This window comes from Xenopus laevis, chromosome 2S (genome assembly GCF_017654675.1).
Source record: "Xenopus laevis strain J_2021 chromosome 2S, Xenopus_laevis_v10.1, whole genome shotgun sequence".
NCBI lineage: Eukaryota > Metazoa > Chordata > Amphibia > Anura > Pipidae > Xenopus > Xenopus laevis.
Window position 1 is genome coordinate 135,762,141 of NC_054374.1, and position 19,753 is coordinate 135,781,893.

General features: G+C 40.0%; 1 protein-coding gene across 5 annotated transcripts in view; it reads left to right on the top strand.

Moving 5' to 3' along the window:
* hdac7.S (histone deacetylase 7 S homeolog) overlaps positions 1-19,753 on the top strand; it is a 204,007-nt gene that overhangs the window by 149,682 nt on the left and 34,572 nt on the right. The gene's annotated exons all lie outside the window — the stretch shown is intronic.

A 19,753-nucleotide genomic window follows, 5' to 3' on the forward strand; every position in this document is an offset into this window, starting at 1 on the left:
AAATAAACATTCCTACAAAGCATCATGTTTCCGCCATCAGCCCATAAACAAGATTTAACATTCTGGTTATGTTCATATAATGCATATCAGGAGCCATCTTTATGTTTCTTATTTAAAGACTTGTCAGAACTTTTGCCTCCTGATCTTTTCACCTGAATCCTTATACCCGTCTCATGGCTCACAATCCCTCCTTCCTCCTCCTCCTCCTCCTCCTCCTCCTCCTCAAGGGACTCCCAATCTGCCTCCTGGGATTCAGAAATCTCTTCCCTCTTACTCTTTTTCCTACTGGAAATAACGGAAGGGAGACTTTTCCTTTTCTCAGGTGTTTCCTCTATTCTCGCCTCTTCTTCCTCTGCCAATTCCCCCCATGATTTCCCCCCTGGCAAAACAAACCTATTTTCAGTTTCAATGGGAATTACACCAGGGCACTTATTCTCTTTAACTTTCTTCTTTGATTTGCTGCCCACCACTTTCCACTCATCCCTTCGTCTCCCCTTCTCATGGGACATCAGTACCTTTGTCTTTTCACTCTTCCCTGTGTCACTCTTCCTTCCATCTTTCTCTGCCTCCTTCCCTCTCACCTCTGTTTGGGGCTCTCTAGCTGTTTCTCTTACCCCTTCTGCTCTCTCCTCCCTCCTTGTCTCAGTCTGTGGCAGGTTCTCCCCTGGCATTGGGGTGCTCATCTCCTGTGCCAAATTGGGACAAGCTCGCTGAATGTTGCGCCAGGCTTCGGGGCATGATCTATAAGCATGGCCTGACTTCATGCACAGGTTACACTTTATTGCCTGGACACATTCTTTGCTCGGGTGCCCAGTCTCCCCACACAAAGCACATTTCTGTACATTACATTTCATGGCATAATGCCTGTTGGACCCACATTTATAGCATAGTCTGGGCTGACCCACATAGAAGCAGACACCCCTTGTTTTCCCAATGAAAAACGAATTTGGGAGATGACTCTGAACATTTTTCTCTACATGCAGTTTAACTTGGACTTTATATCCTCCCGTCCAGAAACCCTCCTCATCAAACAGTCGCACCAGGGGGGATAAGACAGTGCACTGGCGCCTGAGCCATATGAGGACGTCCTGCTCATGTACCGTCTCATTCTTCATCATTATAGTCACTACTTTAGTTTCAGGTTTGGAGACAGGTATTACCCTAAACCCCTCCCACTCCTTGGCCTCTTTCTTCAGATGATACCTCCTCCAGAATTCCTCTAACCCTTGGGATAATTTAAAACTGACGTCAAATTCAATATCTGTGACACTTGTTAGAGCATAAATATCTTGTGGGGTGAAATCCAACAACTGTTTAATTATGTTTCTGGCAACAAACCTGCGCCCCGGGAAATCCTCTCTCTCATTCTCCCACTTAATTTTAACTACATTTATTCTCTTATCAATCTGATCATCAGAGTCATCTTCCCTCTCACGTGCGAAGAACCTCCTCCCTTCCCAAACATTACCTCCAGCAGCCCTCTCACTCCCACCTTGCACATTGCTCTCCCCAGCAGAATAAACACCATTTTTTCCCTGCCCTCCCCCACTCACTTGCATTGCATCAACCACATGCACCTCAGCTGCACCTCTCTCTGCAACTTGCTCCACACTGCCCCCAGCACTCACAGCATTCATTGCACTCACTCCCCCTTCAGCCAAAGCAGCCTCATCACTCACATGCATTGTATTAATTGCATTTATTGCATTCACCTGCACCTCACTGCCCCCAGCACTCACAGCAGCTGCACACACATTATCAGTATGGTTATCAGGATTATTTTCAACACTATTATATTGTGTAATGTCTGTAGCACTGCAACATTCTGCAACAGTTTTTGAACCCTCTGTTTCATTAAGCAGTTCAGTAACTTTAAGCAGAGTCTCAGCAGTCACTTTGCCTTCCTGCATCTCCTTAAACCTCTGCAGGTTTCCATAAAGCTCCTTCCATGGCTCAATAACATTCAGAATGTCTTTAATGTAAGTCTCGGTCTCCTTCAAATCCTTATCAAGGAAAGTCAACTCCCGTAAAACCTGGTTTCTCCTCTCTCCTTTCAGCGACTGCAGTTCATCTATCAGATTATCAATGTCTCTGTTTAAACAGTTTTGTTTATCTTCCAAACTCCTCAGGTCCTTCAATGCTTTAATAATAGTGTCATACTGTATCACAGTCTCAGTCACTTTGGGAAAATTCCCTTCACTCACTTCTGCTTTCCCCAGGGGGGTCACAGTCATTACCTGCTCAGTGTCCAGGGCCTCACGGTTTCCATGTTCCTCACTGGCAGCCGCCATTTCCAGGTCACCCAGAACACTTTCTGCAACCTCCAGGGCCATACTGCACTCAGGCTCCATGTTGTCTGTAGCCATCTCCTGGTTGGTCAGAGCACTTTCTGCAACCTCCAGGGCCACACTACTCCTAGGCTCCTCACTGTCAGCAGCCATCTTGCAGCCATCAGACTCCACTCTCTCCTCCTGGCTTGCCTCTGTTGTAGCTCCGCAGCTCCCTGCAGTCACTCCAACACCAGCCTCCAGTTCCACAGAGTCAGAGTCACTCTCCATGCCGCTTCTCGGACAGCTTTTTCTTTTCTTTTTCTTTCCTTTAATGGAGCAGGAAACCTTGCCCTTTGTTGTGCGTTCCACGGTCACCTCTATATTAGGATCAGTAGCCCTCCTGCTACTGCCTAAACGGGTCTTCACTGAATAACTTGCAGGCATAGTCTCCTTCTTCCCCATGGAGTGGGGAAAGGCAATAAAAACAAAGCAGAAGTGTCTACAATACTAACCCCCAGACCCAGCCGGGCCTAGGAAAAAGCCACAACTCCACAGAGCTCTCCAAACACCTCCTCACAGTAGCAGTAGTGATTAGAAAATGGCCTCTGGGAAGGGGGTGTGGCTGTGGGATAGCAGGTATAGTAGGGAGAGATGGTGCCTATAGTAACAGTGGGGATAACAGTCTCTGGAAAGGGACTGTGGCTGTGGTATAGTAGGGAGAGATGGCGCCTATAGTAGTAGCTTCTGAGAAGTTATCTTCAGTATCTTGTGACTCATTTGGACATTTTAGACCTTGTTCTGTAGATAACAACCCTTGTTAATAAAGGTACATATACAGTGTGTGCTATTTATAACAAAAATGAGGAACGTATAGAAGGCATGCTGTTTTTCTAAGAATCTGTTTAAGAAGGAAAGTAGAAATTGTTCAAGCATTGCACAAGTAAATTGTGCAATGCTATCTAGAAAATAGTGCAATAAAAAAAGAAATATATATATATATATATAGACAAATACAAGATTCCTCTGCACTCAACCCATTATCAATATATTTAAGACAGAGACATTTTGTGCATACTGCTACTGAAAAATGCCTTACCCTTTAAACAAAACAGGGATTGTTTGTCCATATATTGCAATATATTTAAGCTGGCCAACTACGTCAAAGTCATCCCATATCTGGCCAGTCCTATGCTCAATTTTCATTTGATTCATTAAGAATTCTATGGTTTCATTATACATTTTATAAAAGGGACGAATACGTTTTACCTGCAACTTACTAGCTGCTTTCAAAGTAAAACTCCCAAACTTGGCTGCCCTTTTATTAGACACCAGTGGGATCACCTGACTATAGTTGGAGGGGGTGGGAGCTACAACATGTTGTAGCTCCCACCCCCTCCAACTATAGTCAGGTGATCCCACTGGTGTCTAATAAAAGGGCAGCCAAGTTTGGGAGTTTTACTTTGAAAGCAGCTAGTAAGTTGCAGGTAAAACGTATTCGTCCCTTTTATAAAATGTATAATGAAACCATAGAATTCTTAATGAATCAAATGAAAATTGAGCATAGGACTGGCCAGATATGGGATGACTTTGACGTAGTTGGCCAGCTTAAATATATTGCAATATATGGACAAACAATCCCTGTTTTGTTTAAAGGGTAAGGCATTTTTCAGTAGCAGTATGCACAAAATGTCTCTGTCTTAAATATATTGATAATGGGTTGAGTGCAGAGGAATCTTGTATTTGTCTATATGTATTTTGTGGTCACACCCTCATTGCACCCCCGCCTAATGATTTTAAAAACTAGTGGTGAGCACAACTTTCCCTTGTTTGTTATATATATATATATATATATATATATATATATATATATATATATATATATATATATATATATATACATATATTATTAAATATGAATACAGAATATCATCAACTACAAATCAGGGTTTCATATGCAGATACTGTATATAAAAATACAATAATAAATACATTAATAAAATGGACACATTGATAAATATGCTGTAATCTATTGTTATTTATATACAGAATTTCACCTTTCTGATGCTGACATAGATTGTAGTCATTATCCATGCACATGAAACCTCATTTTATTATGAGAACTGAATCCATTCATAATTCGTTTTTATGCCTTTTTTTTATTCGTATATGCAATCCATTCTCTATGTCTTTCAGTTTTGTTTTCTTTCACCATGGGTGGAGGTGGCATGGTGTGACCCAACAGTGCAGCTGGTCCCATTATTGATATGATATTGCCTGGAACACTGCAAATCAGGGACATTCTTTAATTCCAAGAAACAGTAAAGCATATGATTCAATTTTGTTTTATGAATCTCCAAGGTAGATGCAGCACTGTTTGCATATGTTTTGGGTTTTATACATTTGAAGGCCGGATATTTTTATTGCACAGGTTATGTGGCTCTGAAATGGATACAGTTTTTTTAAAAAAAATGTATTCCTCTTGAGTGAAAATAAATGTAATATCTGGCCTAGTAGGGAGTATTTTGCATTTGGCATTGGCCTCTCTTAATTTTTACAAGTGACTTCGTAGCTGTGTTAAACTGTTATCGCACAATAAATCATTGACATAAGAACCTGCCTAATATAGACTGAACAATTAATGAATAATGGCAGAAGGCTGGAAAGCAACCTTTTAAAAGGATAAATGATCTTAAAGGGATGAGATGTTTTTGGAATGTACAAATTAGTTACTTGTTTGAGGATGGATTACTGGAGCGGAGGCTACTCTTATTATCTGCTCTTTCATTTTGGGTGTGTGCCTTGGTAGTTGTGCAAAAGCACGTTACAGTTCAGTTATGGATGCAGAAACATCTCTTTTATCAAAAGCAAACATTCCTCATGTTTTTCTGATACTGGGCCCACAAGCACTGGGTGTGGGTTGCGTTATTCACATTTTGACTAACTGAATTCATGTACATTCAAAGGCATAATAAACATATGAAGTTTAGGGCATGTTCAGCTAAGTGGTGCACAGTATTGCCCCCTGTCATTTCCCATTTGCTCATGGTAGGATCTAAGCTGGCAACCATTACAACCTGTCTGCACCCTCAGCAATTTAGTTTGAAAAACTGTACAAATTAGGTTGCATTAAAGAAAAGTGAGGACAGGAAAAGTCAAAGGATTATGGACATTTTAGTTAGTTTTTCAGTGTTTTCGATGGTCTTTGTCCAGGGGCCCAGTATTGTTTGATATACACAACCCCCTGTTTCCAAAGATACTAAATTACCCCCGTCCTCTTGCAAAGATATTAAACTGCTAGTGAAACAGGGACAACAAGGAATGTGCATTGATCAAACCCTTCTCTTTTATACGTTTGTAGCTAAGTTGGATAAATCAGTCGCACTTCTATTGTACATTGTATTTATTTCATGTGGCCTTGGAGTGTACCCACCCACCCCTTTAAATGGGTTGTTCACCTTCAAACACTTTTTTTTCAGTTCAGTTGATTTCAGATTGTTTACCACAAATAAATGCTTTTACTAATTACTTTCTATTTTGTATTTGTGACCATTTTCTAATATTGAAGTTTAAAGTTTAATTTTTCACCTTCTAAAGCAGCTCTGGGAGGAGCTGAGGGGGTCGCCGACTCTTTTACTGTTTTACATTGATTAATTTAGTTGATTCATATCTTATCTTTGGCCCTGCTGAGCAGAATCCTTGAGATTCAATAAAAGGCAGCTGTTAGAATTGGTAGAATTGTTGCTAATATTCCACAAATACTGCCAGGAAATGTATCAACTAGTAGTATCAACTAAATGTAGCAAATTGTAACAGCACATGCTCCTGAATCACTGAGCTGCCAGAGTGAAACACCATTTTTTGCTGCATATAATTAGAGGGAACATTGATTCAAAGGGATAAAATATAAAACTAAAACTTTGTATAGTAGAGCTTTAATTCATTGCCAGCCTCTTTGCACCCTGAAGCCACTGGGAAAGACATTCTGCGTTGCTAATTAAACCACATAAGCACTGATTGATTCATTATCGCATGGAAATGTCTGTTGATGTTAATGAGAGTTTCCAGAGAATAATGTGCCATCTGGCATTATCACAGTTTAATGAGTAACACAAAGGGTAGCAGAATGTTACTGGGAGAATTGTGGGTACCTCTTACAATGGGAAGACAAATTTCCTCGGTTTCCAATTATAGACTGTGATTGACTATTGGTAGTCCCTATGTGAACTGGCAGCCTACAAGAGGCTCTGTTTGGCAGTATACATGGTTATTATGCAACTAAAACTTGCCTCCAAGCTTGGAATTCAAAAATAAGCAGCTGCTTTGATGCCGTTGAGAGCAACATCCAAGAGGTTGGTAATATGTTGCTCATGAGCCAATGGTTGGGGATCACTGATTTAGTAGTTTACTAAGGCAAGCCTGGATTCAGTTCCTGTGCCAACTAGTGTGCCTAGGGCAAGACACCTAATTACCCGTTTATAAATTGACCAAAGTACATTGTCCAAAAAAACACAACCAAAAAACAGTTGGACACAGAGTTTTGTCCAAGTAGATTGTTCTGTTATTTATACCTGCTATTGTCTGCAAGTTGCGCCTGGTATTTTAGGGGCATAATATGGGAACCTATGGACATCGACTTGCATAGCCCTTAGTGACTTATCATTTCTGAGGTGGATGAAAGGCACATATGGGCTTTTGAGAGCCATGTACATTTAATCTCTCTCTCAATTCTGGCCTTCTAAATAGGAATACCATGTGCATTTAGCATCTCTGGATTATTAAAAAATATGCAATTGGTGCAAACCTCAACACACACTTTGCATGGGTATAATTATGTGCCCGTTACAACCCCAGCACTGGTGCTACCTCCTGTAGACTCTGTAATTTTTCCACTCTTCAGGCTCAACATTAAAGCTCAATAGGGTAAGGGTGGTTTTCGAGTGCCTGACTATTACTATTTGGAATTCTCTCCCTGATACATTAGATAGCTTTAAGAAGGGGTTAAATGGCTTTTTAGCAAGTGAGGGAATACAGGGTTATGGGAGATAGCTCATAGTACAAGTTGATCCAGGGACTAGTCCGATTGCCATTTTGGAGTCAGGAAGGAATTTTTCCCCCCTCTGAGGTAAATTGGAGAGGCTTCAAATGGGGTGTTTTGCCTTCCTCTGGATCAACTAGAGTTTCCAGAGAATATATATAGATTATATACAAACTAACTTACTATGTTACTACAGTATATATGTGTAATATACAATTTGGAAGGACAACCAAGATTATTTATGGTGTATACGATATTTCACGAAGATATATCAGGGATGACTGCCGACATGTTCTGAGGCTTTTGAGGTTTAACTCTTGGACCTCACAGTAGGATTGGGTTTTGTCTTTCTCATAGCTATTCTTTCATTTTAGAGGTGTAAGCAACTTCATAATTAGGTATATGCTTGTATCAGTGTTTCTGATGGCCAGTATCTACTGTTTAGTGACTATGTTTACTAATGGTTTACGTAAATTTCAGCTGCATCATATCCTGTTCCCGACAGCCCTTCCTGAATGAAAGGAAACAACAGAGATGAGATGCAACTTGTGAGGAAAGCTATGTATTATAGGTATATCCATGCCTGTGAATAATATAGTTTGTGCAAGCTTTTATTTAGTTTGAGATATATTGTAGTTCTCCATGAAGAAAACCAGACTGGCATCATTTTCTCAATGTAATTCCATACACATTTAGGCATGATCCGAATCTAGGGTTTCATTTGGGATTAATCCATACCCTGATGCTCTTTTGCATATTACTGATAATAAAACACCTGAGTATTTATTATTTTGGAAGCTGTACTTCAGTAGAAGCTAGAGAGCTGTGTGTTAGGCTATAAATATTAAGGCCCACACTAAGGGGGTTATTTACTAAACTCTGGATGCAAAAATCACGAAATATTTGTGATTTGTTTTATAAAATCGGACTTTTAAAAAAAAAAATCGCAAATTTTTCAGAATTTATTAAACCCAGAGGATGGGAAAAGTCTGAATTTGAAAATCCGGCATCTCAGACCTGTCGAGGTTGCATATATGTCAATGGGATGTGCACTGGGTTTTTAGCAATACCCAGAAGTTTTCAGGCAAAATTTTGAGTTTTTGCGTAAAAAATTCAAAAAAATCATGAAAATCTGATGAAAAATCCAAAAAAATCTGGAAAATAGTTTTCCCACCCAATTTTTTCGGATTTTTTCACGCAAACAAAATTTTCGGGAAAGTGTATTAATAAATAAGCCCAAAGAACCTGTGTGAATTTGGAGTTTTTTTCAGAAAATATTGAGATAAAATCAGACCTTAGTATTTACCTTAGATGCATCCAACAGCTAAAGGCATTTCTGATGGTGCTTGTTGATTACAACGCCTCTCATAGCAGAAATAATGCTTAATATTGCCTTTAAAGGGACAGTTCAGTATAAAAATAAAAACTGGGTAAATAGATAGGATGTGCATTATAAAAATGTCTCTAATATAGTTAGTAAGCCAAAAATTTTATGTATAAAGGTTGGGTGTCGAACAGAACAGAACACAACTTCCTGCTTTCCAGCTCTCTAACTTTGAGTTAGTCAGTGACTTGAAGGGGGGCCACATGGGACATAACTGTTCAGTGAGTTTGCAATTGATCCTCAGCATTCAGCTCAGATTCAATAGCAACAGTTATGACCCATGTGCCTTCCCCTCAAGTCACTGATTGGTAAGTGCCTGGTAAACAATCAGTGGAAACCAAGAGAGCTGCAAATCAGGAAGTAGTGTTCTGGCTATTATGTTACACACCCAGTCACTCCAGCCTTTATACATTATATTTTTGGCTAACTAACTTTAGTAATAAGTAACATTTTTTATTTTGCACAACCTATCCGGGGGGCCTGGCTTCATGGCCTGCACCCGGGCCCCGCGCCCTGTAGTTACATTTCATCAAATTAGCATGACGCCGTGGTAGATTGGGTGCCAATAAACCGAAAAGTGGGGAAATTCTGGTACACCAGCTCTCTCCTCTTTTTTGGCTCTTTCATGACTAATGTCTTCATAATGAGCAGGCACTTGATACCATTCTTTATATAATAATAATAATAAAAACAAGAATAAATTGATATCTCATGACCCCCCACAAAATAGAGCGATTTATAGGCATTCAGATCCCCCCTAATCATGTGTACAATGCCACTACCTGTGCTCCCAACAGTACAGTCCTGTTTAATTGTAAGCATCACATTATGTACTATAATATTTGTATTATATATATTTTTCTGTAAGTAAATTTCTTTGTTTAAATTCCACAGCATATTCCTCTGTTGCAGACATGTCAATTACTAGCCAATGTTTTATTTGGAATGTATCTACTAAGCTGTATTCATATGTTCCTAGTGATTCACAGAGCTGCTATCAGACTGGGGTAAAGGGGGGAGCAGCAGAGGTGACTGACTCACCCCACCTGGGAGTTCCCACGGCCTTCTGCGAGAACTGGCACATACCCCAGTGCTTTTTGGCAACATTCCTAAACCACCTTGACATGTACAGATGAGATATTCATCTATTCCCATGCTGTTTTATGTATAATGTGGTTACTTACTTGTCTCTTCTTTATACTAAAGAAAGAGGTGAATATTTTTTATACTGATGTATTTAAGCATTGGCCAGTTTAAGTAAAGCGTTGGAAAATAACAAGCTGCTTCCCGGGTGGTGGTGCATTTACCTATCTGTGCAATAGTCAATCCCTTACAGTTTGGCCACTTTTCTGCAAATAGCTATTGTGTTGTATCTGCACTAGTCTGATAATTGCAGGTGACTAATTCTTGATCCACTGCAAGGAACTTAAGATGGAAACGTATTTGTCTATATTTATGACCAACAAGTGCAGTCTTGTTGCACAGTCTTGTTGCACAGTCAACTGAGGCATGATATGTTTCTGGACCTTAAAGATACATCTAAAACATATGTACAAAACCTTCAATCAAATACTTGGGACAGGGAGCTGATATAGTAAATAAAAAAGTATTTATGGAGGGAGTTATGATTACAGTGGCGGTTTAAGGGTCATGGAGGAATGCCCTCATCTCCCTATTTCCATCCCTTCATCTCACCTTGTTGCTAAGAGATCAGATAACATGGGGGGGGGTAATTAAGAAACAAAAAAGGGTTCCTTATGTCTGGTTTCTTATCCAAAGGGGCCACTCCTGTAGCCTTCAAAGCCTGTAAAACAGAGCAAAGTACAGAGAAGGGCAACACTTCTGATAAGAGGAACAAGTGGAAATATCCAGTTGCACCAGAAGAAGGGATGCCATGCCCACAAGAGCTTGCTATTGAACTGGCTATTTGTGCTGTCTGGTGTACAGGAATAGTGAGTAATAGATCCCAGGCTGTTATTGTGTGTGGGTAAATGGAATTCTTTTATGTATTGTGAGGCTAGTTCACTGTAACAAGATATTTAGGTCTCAGCATTTTGAAGCAGAGAGATGAGGAGAGCACAGGTGACTGCGATGAGTGAAGGAGAGGCCAAATAACATATCTTAGTATTGTCTATATTTATCCACATACTGGCCTCATTATCCTATTTCCCCACATTCACAGGATGAATTATATTAAAGTTATGATGTCATACAACAAGAAGCCTATAGAGCCAGCTTGGGAGCTATAAAAGTCAGTTTGAAGTCTTTTATGTGATCCCAGGCTTTCAGCTGTACAGTCCTTACACACTCTTGACATTTTCTCTTCAGAACTAGGAGCAACAACCTGCAGACCTGTAACTTTTGTTAAACTTCAGCTGTATTGGTGATTCTAGGTGCTGTAGTGTAGTAGAGCTAGAGCTTAGGTATTTCCACTGTAGATAGCCAGATTTAGCAGTTAAGTTCACTGTAACAGCCCTTACTAATATTTGTAGGGGAAAATTTGTAGGGGGGGGGTTTCAATCTATCTGAGGAGCAAAAAATAGCTTGGTCCGGCTTTAGACGCATGAACCAGCAAAATTGCTTGTTATCTATCCAATCAAAAGTTGTACGATGCAGATTAAAATGAAAAAATAGTGAATTCAAGGTTCTAGTCTTGTATTACAAGGATAGGATCCGTTATCAGGAAACTGTTCATCCAGAAAGCAATAAATGACAGGATGACCATCTCCCTTAGTCTCTATTTTAATCAAACATTTAAAAAAATGTTTAATTATTTTGTTTGTCTTTGTAATAATAAACCAGACGCACCGACAATCTAGTACTAAATTAATTTTCGTACGATATTCGGTGTGTGTATGGTGGGAGATGAGCCGACCAATGAGTCGTCCGCTTGTCGATCGGGCTGGCGGAAATTTTTTATCAGGCACCTTTGAAGGCACCCGAACATCAGCCATTGTTAATGCTGAATGGTTAGATACAGGTAGATTCTATTGTTTCTACCTGTATATCTGACAATTCAGCTCTACACGTGTATTGAAATTTTCCAGGAAAGATTGTAATTGTAGCGTCTATGGCCACCGTAATTCATTCATTTTTATTAGAAGCAAACAATCCTATTGGGTTTAACTAATGTTTAAATAATTTAATTTGACATATGGTATGTAGATCCAATTAAGGAAAGATACCCTATCCGGAAAATCCTAGATCCCAGGTTTCTGGATAACTGGTCTGACACCTGTATGTGGAAATGCTAGTATTCTGCAATATTTATTGTCTCTCTTTTATTATGTTTATGCAAGGAGCCTTACATCTTGCTGAAAACCATCCTTTCTTGGATCTGTTGTGTTTGCCAGCACCATATTTTCACAGCTTTTATTGAAAAGCTCTATGACCCATGTGTATTGCTGTTTACTGTCCCAAAAAGTGAAGCGGCACTGTATGTAGCTGCAGAGTAGATGCCCCATAGACAGATGGCTGTAGACAGTGTGTCAGTAAGCCACAGTAACAGCTTGGAAGGAATGTGTCCATACAGTAGCCGTGCAAGTTCCCTCTCCCTTCAACAAACTCCCTATCCTTCCTCAAAGAACAAGGCACTTCCTTCCTGTACTGCAGACATTGTTGTTGATAAAGGTGGGTTGGGATTTCCACTTTTTTCCGTTTCAGGAGCGGCACGGACTTCCTTGCCAGGCTTCTCCGATTTGCCTTTCTAATGTGTTTCAGGAAGAGTGAATGGGTATGCCTTCTGCACAGTCGTGCCACTACATCCCATTCTACTTTCAGATAAAATATAACCATTAGAGATAATATGAACATTTCCAGTGAATATGCTATTTCTTAAAGGAAAAATATGGGATTTCCATAGCTATATGGTTGCTAGGGTCCAATTTACCACTAGCAGTTAGGCAGCGGCATGAACGAGAGACTGGAACATGAATAGTAAGAGGCCTGATCAGAAAGAGCAGTAATAAGAAGCATCAATAAAATTGATGCCCTGGAGAGAATAGTTGTTTCGGCTTCTGGGCTTAGTGACCCCCATATTAGGAGGCAGAAAAGAAAGGCAAATCATTAAAAAATTAAAAAATAAACCACAAAGCCTCAACTAAAAAGTTGCTAAAAGAAATTGCAAATTGTCTTAAAATAGCACTATCTGCACCACACTCAAGGAGTTAATTTAAGGGGACTCATGATTTTTACGGTGTAGTTTATTCTAAATTACACTGTTTACAGTGCAAATAATTCACTTTTCAATAGAAAATTTCATTCCTAACCGACAAGTGTAATTTTTTAGAAGTTGTAATATTGGTGTGTAGGCAGCCATCTCAGGTCATTTTGCCTGGTCGTGTGCTTTCACAAAGAGCCAATGCTGCACTGTGGAACTGCTTTCTGACAGGCTCCTACTCAATGTAACTGAAGCAGTCGCAGTGGGACCTGGATTTTTACTAGTAAGTGATGTGATATCTAACAGGGAGCTGTTATCTGGTTACCTTCCCATTATTGTGTTGAGAGGCTGCTGGGGGGGGTGATATAGCTCCAACTTTCAGCAGAAGCAGTAAAGAGAGACTGAAGTTCATCAGAGCACATGACTGGGGGCACCTGGGAAACTGACAATATGTCTAGCCCCATCTCAGATTTCAAAATTAAATATTGAAAAATCTGTTTGCTCTTTTAAAAAACTGATTTCAGTGCAGAAGTCTACTTGGAGCGACACTATTAACTGATGTGGAAAAAAACATGTTTTCCCATGACAGTATCCCTTTAACGGTGAACTAACCCTGTAAACCAATGGGGCTCAGCTGTTCTTTGAAACCCCAAATATAACACAAAGTTAAGCACAACAGCCAGGCTGCAGCTTTGTTTAGACAACAATAAAATATGCTGGAAAATATAAGCACAGTAAAAACCAAGACTGTTGCTTTGAATCAATATGGCGGACAGAAATAAGTAGTGTAATTTCTTCATTTTGGTGTTACTTGACCTCTAATTATTTTACCACTTTGAAATGGCCACAATCATTTCGAGCACACGAGCACTAGTAATAAATGACTCCCACTGATACTCAAGTAAATATTAATTTCAGTCACATTTGTTTGCCTTGTCTTGCAATGTTTGTAAACACTGGGAGTTGACTAGTACAGTTTTTATCTAAGCCTTATTGCCGTTCCCTTTTATAGTACCAACTCTGAGGCAGAGCAGTTTCAATTACTGTCATTTAATGAAGCCTTGGGCTATGCACTCACGGGTGGGCAGCCTCCATTATGAGGTGTAGCTGCATGGTGCCATGTGTTTTTTTTTATGTGTTCCACTAAAGGCACAAGAAGAATTAGGGCTTAACCAGGAAAGCACTGCTGAACAGAGAAAAAAGTTGCTTTATAATACTCACTTGCCACCAATTATCCACCTCCTATGCTTTCCATGTGTTCTAGTCTTGTTTCTTTTAGATTGTAAGCTCTTGTTACTGAGTTAACTGAGTTATGATTTCCCCGTGCCATATAATTGGTATACATGTATTTTATGTTAATAGCGCTGTTGGAGATGATGTTGACGCTTGGCAAATGTATAACAGTATTGGTGCCACATTAATGCAACTGTGCATTTTTGCGTGATGTAGTTCAACAACCATGACAAGAGCGTGAACTTAGTAGAGTCCTGCGCGGATCCATTTTTTGGTACCCAACCCGTACCCGCAACGTGCAATCTGCAACTCTGCCCGGCAACCCGCATTCTAACCTGCTTGGACCCTCTACCCGACCCAACCCGCAAGTACCTTATCCGCAACCAGCGACCCGCTGACCATCAAGAATCAGGAAGTGCTGTCATTGTAAACTGGAAGTGACATCATCGGAAGTAGACATGATCAGAAAAAAGGAGTAAAAATCGATATTGAGAAGATCCGCAGCCAGACCCGCGACTCGCAAACCCACAGAACCGCCGACCCGCATCTATACCCGCACCTGGAACTTCAACCCGTAGGGTACCACAGGTTTTTGTGGGTACCTGTGAGTACCCGACCAGCTGCAAGACTCTAGCGTGAAGGCTAAAAATTCCTGATATGGGTTAAAGGAATAGTAACACCAAACAATGAAAGGGTTGTAAAGTAAAGAAAATCTCATGTAATGTTGCCCTGCACAGGTAAAACTGAACGGTTAGCTTCAGAAACACTACAATAGTTCATATACAGTAAACAAGCTGCTTTGTAGCAATGGTGGAAATTGATGAAGGGCTATATGGCACAGGTTTAATAGTGGATAACAGATAACACCATTATGTTCTACAGAGCTTATCTGCTGTGTAACATGAGCCTTTTCTCCTTTGAACGGCTGCCCCATTGCTACACAGCAGCTTATTTTTATAAACAATAGTAGTGTTTCTGAAGCAATCACGTTTTCCCAGCGCAGGGCAAAACTGCATTATATTTGTATTACTTTAAAACACTTTTATCTTTTGATGTTACTGTTCCTTTCATCTCTAGTAGGAATAGAAACTATCACTGCTGGTCAAGTATAACCTTTGTACTAGGTCCTGTGTTCTCCTATTGCGAACACTGAGTGCCATTAGCTTTAAAGGCTGCCCATCGTCAGTACCAATGTTCTCAATGTTGAGGGGAAATATGCCATCATAGCTACTCTATACTAGCATGCAAGACAAAAATGAGTGAATGGAAACAACAGTGTCGTTATCTTGGAAGCCCTATAAGTTAAAGGCAGTTGTTTATCTCTTTGTGGCTTATAACACATTGGGAGACATTCCAGCACCAAGAAATGTACCACGAAATTTTCCTGAAAGTGAATATATACACACATTTATCTGGTGAAATATAGACCTATTGCAACCATCACAGCAGACTGTGACTTGCAGTTGAACACAACCTATTATCAATTACCATGCACTTAACAGTTGCACCTTGGCCAGTGTTTTTTTCAGGTTGTGCGCTACACCTTATGGCAGATTAAAGGGGTTATTTATCAAGTTCCTGAATTGATCTCAATATCGGCTGCTACAAACTCCGATCTAAGCCGCTCAGGTTTTTAACACTTAGTTATTATTACATTTTCCCGAAAATTACCGTTGCAAGAAAAGCTCCGATTTTCAAGATTTTTTCGTGAATTTTCCCTGAAATCTCAGAATTTTTCAGAGTTTTCACCCGAAAGCTCCGAAAACATAGTGGAATTGCCCGAAAACCCCCGAAACAACCAAAAATCAATGGGACTGTTCCCATTGACTTTTATGCAACTGGTTTGAGATGCCGTGTTTTTATATTCGGGCTTTTAAGCCCCCGGGGTTTAATAAATTACAAAAAATTCGTGATTTTTTCAAAAGCCTATTATAACACAAAAAAATTACAAATTTTAGTAAGTTAGTAAATAACCCCCTATGAGTATGGCACAAAATGCAGAGCACAGGGTTGTTGGCAACAAGTAAGTAAATAGCTCTCTTACCCTTTTAGTTCATGGGGCTCCATAACCTGCACATCTAAATGATGCAAGCTAGGGGGTAGCGATGATCAAACCTGTCCCTTAGCTTTGCCAAAATGTCAATGGCCATTTTTTTTAGCTATTATCCTATATACAAAAGAGGACTTATCCCCCTATCCAGTTGCACTGTAGAGAATTAGACACAATATATTACAGTAAAAAGCAATATTTATTAATAACCATGCTAGTGAAACAAATTAAAACATATTTAAAAACCAATAACACCGCCTTGAGCCCAGCAGCGCCGAACTACTCGACAGCTGTTTCGCCACGAAAGTGGCTTTGTCAAGAGAAAGTCATCTCTTGACAAAGCCACTTTCGTGGCGAAACAGCTGTCGAGTAGTTCGGCGCTGCTGGGCTCAAGGCGGTGTTATTCCCCTGTGGATTGGATGCATTTTTTATCCCGGGGATGATCTGACGGATATTTGTGAGCGTTCCACTCCACGGACGATATCCACACAAGGGCAAGTATAGGAAACCTTTTGCTGGCATACTGAACTGGGGTTCTGCATATATAGCCCTTAGGCTACTACATTGGATCCAGCGTTTGCTACAGCTAACTCCTTACTTACCCTGCACTTAACCTCGGCTCAAGGGGCTTCCGCTGAGGGACTTGCAAGGGGAGCCAGCCCCTACCCTGTTTGGGATATACTTCTTATACAGAAAAGAAGGGACATTTTGGCACGTATGCCCTTAATGTGGTCTGAAACTAACTCACATTAATGCAGAAAAGTAATGCTTTATCTTTGCCGGGAGTTTACATCTAATACGTTATACTAAAACAACTATACTGCTCCAATCACATTTTTTTACCTACGCAAGGTTTTTCAACCAGCATGGAAAATAGTGATCACTAACTAACATCAGGGCATTCCCCGATTTTTGTTTCCAGCAGCGCTGTTGGTTTTTAAATATGTTTTAATTTGTTTCACTAGCATGGTTATTAATAAATATTGCTTTTTACTGTAATATATTGTGTCTAATTCTCTACAGTGCAACTGGATAGGGGGATAAGTCCTCTTTTGTATATAGGATAATTGCTTTAAATGTGGCGGACACCCCTCCCCCTTGCACTGACACATAATTGAATGCTGGCGCACCTGTGGATGGTCTGCTTCTTTTAACTCGGTGTTCCCATTTTTTTTAGCTGTGACCAGTTTTCGCACTACTTTTTCAAAGCAAAATACATTGAAGTTTATGGGTCAAATTCAAGTGCCGAATTTTCGCTAGAGTCCACTCCGCTCACATCGCAACACTTCGCCAGGCGTAAATTCCCCACGACAACGCTAATTCACTAAATTCCAAGGTTGTGTCCAGGGTGCTGAACACTGGCGAAATTTCGCTATCGTTTTCTGCAGCAAGCGAATCGAAGTTGCGCTAGCGTTGCCTAATTTGCATACAGCGGGAAGTTAAAGTTGAATGGATGTATATGTTGCAACAAATACATTACACTACACAAGCCCGGGAAACCTTAATAAAATAAAATAGAGTTGTTATATTGCCCTACACATGAGCCCAGTGTATAGTTTATGTTCCATATGTTAGAAAATGTAGGGGGGAAGCCATGTACCCCAGAAAAAATTTACTATCTTTTGCAGCCTATCACCCTGAAAAATGAAGTCGCCAGCTTCTTTTGGGACATAGAAAAATGTTCATCTTTTTTTGAGGAACACCTATCTACTCTATTGCACTTCACCTGGTCTGAGATGGCGTTCAGTAAAATCCACATCTTAGTGAATTTGTATAGTTACGTCCCTTCGCCAAAGTGCAACTTCACCAGGCATAAGGGAGCGAATTACCTCTAGAGTCTATCTCCTTTGCTAGCGAAGTTACGCCTGTGCCCGTTAGTAAACTGGTGAAGTAACGCAATGACGTTACGCTGGCGAATTTTCGCTGACGTTAGTAAATCTGCCCCTATGGGTGAAACCTTGGCGAAAAAAATTTGCTCACCACTATGAAGGTGTTCCACAGGACACCCACACACAAGCTGCCAAATGCCAAAAACTAGTGGGGTGCAGCTCTTTGTGCTTCATTCTAGGAGCACAATGTGCTGAACATCAGGCTGCAACCCACTGGGTAATGTACAGAGTACAAAATACAGGATGCTTTGTGCCAGGTTTTTGCACTTTGCTCCATATATAATAAATGAGCTCTGTTCTTAGATGGGGTGCTTAGCCACTCATTTTATTAGTTGAAGTATGTTTAAATATCTCCAACTGTCAGTCTTAAGTCCTCTAGTGTTGACTGAGGTGTAGCTCAAGCCTCAGGTCATTAAATAATTATGCATATAATTATGTTCAATCACATGTGTACCACATTTTTAGTGCTCAGCATGTTTCATTTATTCTACTTTTAACTTCATTGATTTCCCAGGCCTCCTTAAATGGCAGCAAAGCTCCAAGCTAAACCTTAGCTCTAAGATTTAATTGCAGTTATGTAGATGAAAGCCTTAACCGTTCATGCCTTGATTTGAGATTAATATTTAATTGCAGCAACATAGACAAAAGTCTTACGCATTTCGTGCCTTGGTTTTATTACAGGAGCATAGGTGAAAGCCTAGTGCATTTTGTGCTTTGATAATTAGATTTGATTGTTAGAACATAGATGAAAGCCTGGCGCTTTTTATACCTTTATTTAATATGTAGATTGTATTGCAGAGGCATAGACAAATGCCTTAACACGCTTCATTCTTTTATTTGCTATCTGGATTTTATTGCAGAAATACAGACAAAATACCGCAGCATTTTGTGCTACAAAATCTACATATGAAATCAAGACACAGAACACTTAGCCATTTGTCTATGTTCCCGCAATGAAATCTATGTTTTTCTAACAGTGAAGCTGAAGGTCTGGGGAATAATCACCCAGCCCCCACCCCTATACCGTTGTTGAGCTATTGCACTTTTGTTGGTAGCGTGCCATTCTCTAGTGGGTAAAAGTACCTACATGTAATTAGAGAGCCTGAAAACATCATAGAGTTTTAAAAAAATTTCCATCAGCACATTTCACTCTTCCCCCACTTCCCAGGTATTTGGGGAAGCTCTGTAGGTAAAACAATCTTGTAGCCAATGCTATATATAGACTACAGAGTCGTGACACTGACAAAGGGCAGCTTGCACAGGTTTTAGCTAGTGCAAAGTGCTCCGACACACCTACAGGCATATTTGTATAGAATTAGCTTGTATAAGAAGCAGAAATACATTGTGGAATGCCTACGGTATGTCCCTTTTTTCGTACAGCTAACATAACACATCTTTACTGCTTTTGTGTTCAAGTGTCACCTTTTAGAAGAAAAAACCTTTTAGAACAAACACTACCATTCTTTCTGGGAATGGGATTAAACGCCATATCCATGTCGCTTTAGAGCGGCATGGGAACAGATACAGCTATGTCCCCATTGTTATATCTTAGGTAAACATGAGCATATTCCATGTAAGGGTTCCGTGGTGACTGCCTGGGAAAAAGACAATATAAATCAAATGGGTATATTATACTGGCCAGTTCTACGAATCTCATATGTAATAATTGTTGCTTATGTCTGTTTTTTGAGTACAAGAAGGGCACACTCATGGTATCTTTTTTGGCGCTGCTA